The following is a 10,384-nucleotide window of genomic DNA, read 5'->3' on the forward strand; positions in this document are numbered from 1 at the left end:
TCCACCTCGATAATATTATAGCGGTGCTTAGGCGAAGCCTTGCGTCGATAGAACATCAACATCGTCACCACGCCGTCGGGCTGACGAAACTCTCCCTCAACACTCTGCTAGATCAGAGTTCGAGGGACGTCATCGGGCTGAACGTTTGCTGAACTCGGAGGTGCCGTACGTTCAGTACTTGATCGGTCGGATCATGAAGACGTATGACTACATCAACCGCGTTGTGCTAACGCTTCCACTTTCGGTCTACGAGGGTACGTGGACACACTCTCCCCTCTCGTTGCTATGCATCACCATGATCTTGCGTGTGCGTAGGAAATTTTTTGAAATTACTATGTTCCCAAACAATGGCATCCGAGCCTGGTTTTATGCGTAGATGTCATATGCATGAGTAGAACACAAGTGAGTTGTGGGCGATATAAGTCATACTGCTTATCAGCATGTCATACTTTGGTTCGGCGGTATTGTTGGATGAAGCGACCCGAACCGACATTACGGGTACGCTTACGCGAGATTGGTTCTACCGACATGCTTTGCACACAGGTAGCTGGCGGGTGTCAGTTTCCCCAACTTTAGTTGAACCGAGTGTGGCTACGCCCGGTCCTTGCGAAGGTTAAAACAACACCAACTTGACAAACTATTGTTGTGGTTTTGATGCGTAGGTGAGAACGGTTCTTGCTAAGCCCGTAGCAGCCACGTAAAAATTTGCAACAACGAAGTAGAGGACGTCTAACTTGTTTTTGCAGGGCATGTTATGATGCGATATGGAAAAGACCTGATGCTATATTTTATTGTATGAGATGATCATGTTTTGTAACCGAGTTATCGGCAACTTGCAGGAGCCATATGGTTATTGCTTTATTGTATGCAATGCGATCGCCCTGTAATGCTTTACTTTATCACTAAGCGGTAGCGATAGTCATAGAAGCATAAGATTGGTGAGACGACAACGATGCTACAATGGAGATCAAGGTGTCGCGCCGGTGACGATGGTGATCATGGAGGTGCTTCGGAGATGGAGATCACAAGCACAAGATGATGATGGCCATATCATATCACTTATATTGATTGCATGTGATGTTTATCTTTTATGCATCTTATCTTGCTTTGATTGACGGTAGCATTATAAGATGATCTCTCACTAAATTTCAAGATAAAGTGTTCTCCCTGAGTATGCACCGTTGCCAAAGTTCATCGTGCCCAGACACCACATGATGATCGGGTGTGATAAGCTCTACGTCCATCTACAACGGGTGCAAGACAGTTTTGCACACACAGAATACTCAAGTTAAACTTGACGAGCCTAGCATATGCAGATATGGCCTCGGAACACTGAGACCGAAAGGTCGAGCGTGAATCATATAGTAGATATGATCAACATAGTGATGTTCACCATTGAAAGCTACTCCATTTCACGTGATGATCGGTTATGGTTTAGTTGATTTGGATCACGTGATCACTTAGAGGATTAGAGGGATGTCTTTCTAAGTGGGAGTTCTTAAGTAATATGATTAATTTAACTTAAATTTATCATGAACTTAGTACCTAATAGTATCTTGCTTGTCTATGTTTGATTGTAGATAGATGGCCCGTGTTGTTGTTCCATTGAATTTTAATGCGTTCCTTGAGAAAGCAAAGTTGAAAGATGATGGTAGCAATTACACGGACTGGCTCCGTAACTTGAGGATTATCCTCATTGCTTCATAGAAGAATTACGTCCTGGAAGCACTGCTGGGTGCCAGGCCTGCTGTAGATGCAACTGACAACGTTAAGAACGTCTGGCAGAGCAAAGCTAATGACTACTCGATAGTTCAGTGTGCCATGCTTTACGACTTGGAACTGGGTCTTCAATGACGTTTTGAACGTCATGGAGCATATGAGATGTTCCAGGAGTTGAAGTTAATATTTCAAGCAAATGCCCGGATTGAGAGATATGAAGTCTCCAATAAGTTCTATAGCTGCAAGATGGATGAGAATAGTTCTGTCAGTGAGCATATACTCAAGATGTCTGGGTATAATAATCACTTGATTCAACTGGGAGTTTATCTTCCGGGTGATAGCGTCATTGACAAAATTCTCCAATCGCTGCCACCAAGCTACAAGAGCTTCGTGATGAACTATAACATGCAAGGGATGGATAAGACGATTCCCGAGCTATTCACAATGCTAAAGGCTGCGGAGGTAGAAATCAAGAAGGAGCATCAAGTGTTGATGGTCAACAAGACCACTAGTTTCAAGAAAAAGGGCAAAGGGAAGAAGAAGGGGAACTTCGAAAAGAACAGCAAGCAAGTTGCTGCTCAGGAGAAGAAACACAAGTCTGGACCTAAGCCTGAAATTGAGTGCTTCTACTGCAAGCATACTGGTCACTGGAAGCGGAAGTGCCCCAAGTATTTGGCGGATAAGAAGGATGGCAAGGTGAACAAAGGTATATGTGATATACATGTTATTGATGTGTACCTTACCAAAGCTCGCAGTAGCACCTGGGTATTTGATACTGGTTCTGTTGCTAATATTTACAACTCGAAACAGGGACTACAGATTAAGCGAACACTAGCCAAGGACGAGGTGACGATGCGCTTAGGAAATGGTTCCAAAGTCGATGTGATCGCGGTCGGCACGCTACCTGTATATCTACCTTCAGGATTAGTTTTAGACCTAAATAATTGCTATTTGGTGCCAACGTTGAGCATGAACATTATATCTAGATCTTGTTTGATGTGAGACGGTTATTCATTCAAATCAGAGAATAATGGTTGTTCTATTTATATGAGTAATATCTTTTATGGTCACGCACCCTTGAAGAGTGGTCTATTTTTGATGAATCTCGATAGTAGTGATACACATATTCATAATGTTGAAGCCAAAAGATGCAGAGTTGATAATGATAGAGCAACTTATTTGTGGCACTACCGTTTAGGTCATATCGGTGTAAAGCGCATGAAGAAACTCCATACTGATGGACTTTTGGAGCCACTTGATTATGAATCACTTGGTACTTGTGAACCGTGCCTCATGGGCAAGATGACTAAAACGCCGTTCTCTGGTACTATGGAGAGAGCAACAGATTTGTTGGAAATCATACATACAGATGCATGTGGTCCGATGAATATTGAGGCTCATGGAGGATATCGTTATTTTCTCACCTTCACAGATGATTTAAGAAGATATGGGTATATCTACTTAATGAAGCATAAGTCTGAAACATTTGAAAACTTCAAAGAATTTTAGAGTGAAGTTGAAAATCATCGTAACAAGAAAATAAAGTTTCTACGATCTGATCGTGGAGGAGAATATTTGAGTTACGAGCTTGGTTTACATTTGAAACAATGTGGAATAGTTTTGCAACTCACGCCACCCGGAACACCACAGCGTAATGGTGTGTCCGAATGTCGCAATCGTACTTTACTAGATATGGTGTGATCTATGTTGTCTCTTACTGATTTACCGCTATCATTTTGCGGTTATGCTTTAGAGACAGCTACATTCACGTTAAATAGGGCACCATCAAAATCCGTTGAGACGACACCTTATGAACTATGGTTTGGCAAGAAACCAAAGTTGTTGTTTCTGAAAGTTTGGGGCTGCGATGCTTATGTGAAAAAGCTTCAACCTGATAAGCTCAAACCCAAATCGGAGAAATGTGTCTTCATAGGATACCCAAAGGTGACTGTTGGGTACACCTTCTATCACAGATCCGAAGGCAAGACATTTGTTGCTAAAAATGGATCCTTTCTAGAGAAGGAGTTTATCTCGAAAGAAGTGAGTGGGAGGAAAGTAGAACTTGATGAGGTAACTGTACCTGCTCCCTTATTGGAAAGTAGTTCATCACAGAAACAGGTTTCTGTGACACCTACACCAATTAGTGAGGAAGTTAATGATGATGATCATGAAATTTGAGATCAAGTTGTTACTGAACCTCGTAGATCAACCAGAGTAAGATCCGCACCAGAGTGGTATGGTAATCCTGTTCTGGAAGTCATGCTACTAGATCATGATGAACCTACCAACTATGAAGAAGCGATGGTGAGCCCAGATTCCGCAAAATGGCTTGAGGCCATGAAATCTGAGATGGGATCCATGTATGAAAACAAAGTGTGGACTTTGGTAGACTTGCCCGATGATCGGCAAGCAATTGAGAATAAATGGATCTTCAAGAAGAAGACTGACGCTGACGGTAATGTTACTGTCTACAAAGCTTGACTTGCCGCGAAAGGTTTTCGACAAGTTCAAGGGATTGACTATGATGAGACCTTCTCACCCGTAGCGATGCTTAAGTCTGTCCGAATCATGTTAGCAATTGCCGCATTTTATGATTATGAAATTTGGAAAATGGATGTCAAAACTGCATTCCTGAATGGATTTCTGGAAGAAGAGTTGTATATGATGCAACCAGAAGGTTTTATCGATCCAAACGGAGCTAACAAAGTGTGCAAGCTCCAGCGATCCATTTATGGACTGGTGCAAGCCTCTCGGAGTTGGAATAAACGCTTTGATAGTGTGATCAAAGCATTTGGTTTTGTACAGACTTTTGGAGAAGCCTGTATTTACAAGAAAGTGAGTGGGAGCTCTGTAGCATTTCTGATATTATATGTGGATGACATATTATTAATTGGAAATGATATAGAATTTCTGGATAGCATAAAGGGATACTTGAATAAGAGTTTTTCGATGAAAGACCTCGGTGAAGCTGCTTACATATTGGGCATTAAGATCTATAGAGATAGATCAAGACGCTTAATTGGACTTTCACAAAGCACGTACCTTGAAAAAGTTTTGAAGAAGTTCAAAATGGATTAAGCAAAGAAAGGGTTCTTGCCTGTGTTACAAGGTGTGAAGTTGAGTAAGACTCAATGCCCGACCACTACAGAAGATAGAGAGAAAATGAAAGATGTTCCCTATGCTTCAGCCATGGGCTCTATCATGTATGCAATGTTGTGTACCAGACCTGATGTGTGCCTTGCTATAAGTCTGGCAGGGAGGTACCAAAGTAATCCAGGAGTGGATCACTGGACAGCGGTCAAGAACATCCTGAAATACCTAAAAAGGACTAAGGATGTGTTTATCGTTTATGGAGGTGACAAAGAGCTCATCGTAAATGGTTACGTTGATGCAAGCTTTGACACTGATCCGAACGATTCTAAATCGCAAACCGGATACGTGTTTACATTGAACGGTGGAGCTGTCAGTTGGTGCAGTTCTAAACAAAGCGTCATGGTAGGATCTACGTGTGAAGCGGAGTACATAGCCGCTTCGGAAGCAGCAAATGAAGGAGTCTGGATGAAGGAGTTCATATCCGATCTAGGTGTCATACCTAGTGCATCGGGTCCAATGAAAATCTTTTGTGACAATACTGGTGCAATTGCCTTGGCGAAGGAATCCAGATTTCATAAGAGAACCAAGCACATCAAGACACGCTCCAATTCCTTCCGGGATCTAGTCCAGGTGGGAGACATAGAGATTTGCAAGATACATACGGATCTGAATGTTGCAGACCCGTTGACTAAGCCTCTTCCACGAGCAAAACATGATCAGCACCAAGGCTCCATGGGTGTTAGAATCATCACTGTGGAATCTAGATTATTGACTCTAGTGCAAGTGGGAGACTGAAGGAAATACGCCCTAGAGGCAATAATAAAGTTATTATATATTTCCTTATATCATGATAAATGTTTATTATTCATGCTAGAATTGTATTAACCGGAAATATGATACATGTGTGAATACATAGACAAACAGAGTGTCACTTGTATGCCTCTACTTGACTAGCTCGTTGATCAAAGATGGTTATGTTTCCTAGCCATTGACATGGGTTGTCATTTGATTAATGGAATCACATCATTAGGAGAATGATGTGATTGACATGACCCATTCTGTTAGCTTAGCACACGATCGTTTAGTATGTTGGTATTGCTTTCTTCATGACTTATACATGTTCCTATGACTATGAGATTATGCAACTCCTGTTTACCGGAGGAACACTTTGTGTGCTACCAAACGTCACAACATAACTGGGTGATTATAAAGGTGCTCTACAGGTGTCTCCGAAGGTACATGTTGGATTGACGTATTTCAAGATTAGGATTTGTCACTCCGATTGTCGGTGAGGTATCTCTGGGCCCTCTCGGCAATGCACATCACTTAAGCCTTGCAAGCATTGCAACTAATGAGTTAGTTGCAGGATGATGTATTACGGTACAAGTAAGGAGACTTGCTGGTAACGAGATTGAACTAGGTATTGAGATACCGATGATCGAATCTCGGGCAAGTAACATACCGATGACAAAGGGAACAACATATGTTGTTATGCGGTCTGACCGATAAAGATCTTCGTAGAATATGTGGGAGCCAATATGAGCATCCTGGTTCTGCTATTGGTTATTGATCGGAGACGTGTCTCGGTCATGTCTACAAAGTTCTCGAACCCGTAGGGTCCGCACGCTTAACGTTACGATGATAGTTATATTATGAGTTTATATGTTTGGTTTACCGACGGTTGTTCGGAGTCCCGCATGTGATCACGAACATGATGAGGAGTCTTGAAATGGTCGAGACAGGAATATTGATATATTGGAAGCCTATGTTTGGATATCGGAAGTGTTCCGGGTGAAATCGGGATTTTACCGGAGTACTGGGAGGTTACCGGAACCTCCTGGGAACTTAATGGGCCTTAGTAGGCCTAGGTGGAAGAGAGGAGAGGAGGCTAGGGCTGGGCCGCGCGCCCCTCCCCCACAGTTCGAATAGGAAAAGGAGAGGGGGGCGGCGCCCCCCCCCTTTCCTTCCTCCCCGCCACCTCTTTCCCCTCTCTCTCCTAGTCCAACATGGAAAAGGGAGGGAGTCCTACTCCCGGTAGGAGTAGGACTCGTCCGGCGCGCCTCTCCCCTTGTCCGGCCACACCCCCTTGCTCCTTTATATACGGGGGCAGGGGGCACCCCAAAGAGACAACAATTGATCTGTTTGATCTTTTAGCCGTGTGCTGTGCCCCCTCCACCATAGTCCACCTCAATAATATTATAGCGGTGCTTAGGCGAAGCCCTGCGTCGGTAGAACATCAACATCATCACCACGCCGTCGTGCTGATGAAACTCTCCCTCAACACTCGGCTGGATCGGAGTTCGAGGGACGTCATCGGGCTGAATGTGTGCTGAACTCGGAGGTACCGTACGTTCGGTACTTGATCGGTCGGATCGTGAAGACGTACGACTACATCAACCGCGTTATGCTAACGCTTCCGCTTTCGGTCTACGAGGGTACGTGGACACACTCTCCCCTCTCGTTGCTATGCATCACCATGATCTTGCGTGTGCGTAGGAATTTTTTTGAAATTACTATGTTCCCCAATATTACCTCCATCGAGAGGGCCCGAACCTGGGTAAACATTGTGTCCTCCGCCTCCTATTACCATTAGCCTTAGACACATAGTTCGGGACCCCCTACCTGACATCCACCGGTTTTGACATGGACATTGCTGCTTTCATTGAGAGTTCCACTTTGCCATCATGGTAAGGCTTGATGTCTTGCCTTGTTATCAAGGACAACATCACCTCTGGGGGAGCCCTGGCTTTAGGCCAAACTGTCCGACTAGGCGGCTTCGTCATGACCACCCGTTCGGCCACAGCACCGATGATGACTTCTCAGGTCATCAAAAACAGCCTCCACGTCACCTCGCAATTCACTGAGCAGATGGATCCAATGGAGCTCTCCTCCCTGAACGAGCTCTTGGATCGGATCGCCGCCTTGGGAGTCGCTACAGACTATGATCGGATCGGGTTTAAACTCGACCAAAGAGAGATTAACTCTCCGCCAGTCACCCATCAGATAGCGGTGGTGGAGGAGCAATGCATCAATTCTTCCTCTATTTTGAGGACGAAATATGTCCGGATTCCGGAGCTCTCCGAGCCGGATACCCGTCTACGGGAGGACATGGCCCAAGCTCCGAACCTAGAATCGGACAGCGGGCCAGAAATATTGGGCAACATCCCGAAGGCTGAACTGCCAAGCTCGGAAGCTCCTATGCCCCTGGGTCTCAGATCGGGTCAGGGTTCGGACTTAAATCTACCCACCCACCTAGATACAAGCGATCTTTCCCACATTAGACAAGAGCCCCAAGAGACAGTACATCACTTTTGGGCCAGATTCCTCCTTGCATTGAACAAGGTCAAGGACTGTCGCGAGGAAGATGCAATCTCATTCTTTTGCAAAAATTTCATGGACAAGGGAATCCTCAATGCCATAAGTCGCTGTGACATAGCACACTTCGCTAATTTGGCGGCCATAGTATAGAAGTACTGTGTGATGGAAAGTGCCTAGAAAACCCGAGCTAAATTCTAGGATCCTCCAGCTCTCACTAAACCCCTCGTCCGAACTAAAAGGGTGCACCTTCGCAAGTCACCGGATCCAATTACGAAGAAACCAAAGCCCACTATAGGGTGTAGAACCGTATTGGAGGGATGGCTCAATGGGCCATGCAAAATTCATACCACACCGGATACCATACCAACACACAGCCTTAGAGCATGTTGGATACTCCGGCAGGTGGCCAAGAGCGGCGAGAATCTCCTCATAAACGATACCGCAAACTATCATCCCACAGAAAATAACAATACAGTATTGACAGTCTTCGAGACTCTCACCTCAGATAATAGGCGCAAGCGAGCACTCCGCAGCCTCACCGAAGTCTGCCACGTTGCAGCAATAAATCCATGGTATGACACGACCATAACCTTCGATGTCAGTGGCGAACCTCAATTCCGAACAGTCTGAGCACCAGCCACTTTGGTCCTTAGTCCAATTGTGGATGGCTTCCGGCTTACTAAAGTGCTCATGGACGGTGGCAGTGGATTAAACCTCATCTACGAGGAAACTCTCAACAAAATGGAAATAGACAAGAGCCGCCTTGAGCAAAGGAGCACGACATTCAGGGGAATTATCCCTAGTTGGGAGGCATGATACGCGGGAAAAATCAGACTAGATGTGGTATTCGGCACACCGTATGTCGTGGGAAATGAAGACCTATGGGGCAGGGCCCCTTTTTTCGGTCCGGCGGGGGGCGGAGGCCGCACGAAGAGCGGATCGAGGCGAAGCACGCGAGCGATTTTACCCAGCTTCGGAGCTCTCCGGAGAGATAATACCCCTACTACTGCTTGTCGGATTATATTGTGTTCTTGCTCGGGAGCATGGAGAGCTAAAAAACCGAGCGCAAGTGTTTTCTGGTCTCGAACCAGTCGAACCCCCTCTACGTTGCGCATGGGCCTCCTTTTATATGCTCAAGGGGTCACCGACAGGTGGCAACGTAGGCGAGGGCAAAAACGTAAAAGGTGTGGTTGGTACAACTGCTTCTACAGTGGATCCTACCTAACCCTGACGGCAGGGGACAAAGGCATTAAATGCCCGTCTGTGTCGCCCAAACAGTGCAGAAAAGTGACTGTTAGGGGCGCCACCGCTTGCCACGATGGCAATCTTGTCATCTCCGCTTGCCACCTCGCACCGCTTGGCTGCACAGCCTCTCGCCACGCGTGCCTGGAGTGGTCCCAGGGCGACACGTTGACGGATGTGCTGGAGCGTAGGTACAGAGTGGTAACCTGCCGCGTTCGGAAGCTTGTCGCTCGCCGGGTCTTGCCGGGACGCGCGGCGCATCGCGATAAGTTCTTTGAAAATGCCTTGGTTGGCATTCCCGGCAAGCTCCTCTTGCCGGGGCCTTGTCCTTCCCGGCAAGCTCCTCTTGCCAGGGCCTTGTCTTCTTGGCTTGAACACTTTGTTCTTGAATGGCTCCAAAGGAACCACGGAGGACCTTGGCGGGCACCCGGCAAGCCTTGCCGCGGGGCATTGCGACTGCCCGTGCACAAGTTCGGGATACTAAGGTACCCCTACTTTAGTACACCGACAGGAGCCCCCGGGCCTGGGCCACACACGGTGCCGAGCGCTGTTGGGCTAGGCCCAAAACAGGCCACGGGCACACGCGGCCTGGGTCCACACCGTATCTGACTCCGTATCCACCGCGCCCTCCCGTAACGGCACGCGTCGAATGCGGCGTCGTGGGAGAGGTCGTGGGTGGTTATTTATTCGGAGAAAGCGTAACGTTCACCTCCTCCCTCTTTATAAGAAGGGGAAACAGGGGCAGCTCCCCCACCTTCACCACTTGCGGTTCCAACCTCAGAAATCTCCGCCGCTCCCCTCTGCTTCCAAAGCCGAAAGAGAGCAGCGCTCCGCCCCCCATCGCCGCCGTCGCCGCCAACGCCCTTGATCTCCCCCACCGCCTCCGCCATGGCTCCGAAGACCGGGAAGGGTGTGATGTCGGCTGAGGCGCTGCGACTCGAGGCGCTGCGAAAGGAGCTGAGGGAGTGGTTCTACCTCTTCTGGTCGACGGAGACGCGAGCGCATCCGCGCA

The sequence above is a fragment of the Triticum aestivum genome, chromosome 6B (genome assembly GCF_018294505.1).
Source record: "Triticum aestivum cultivar Chinese Spring chromosome 6B, IWGSC CS RefSeq v2.1, whole genome shotgun sequence".
In the NCBI taxonomy this organism is placed as follows: domain Eukaryota; kingdom Viridiplantae; phylum Streptophyta; class Magnoliopsida; order Poales; family Poaceae; genus Triticum; species Triticum aestivum.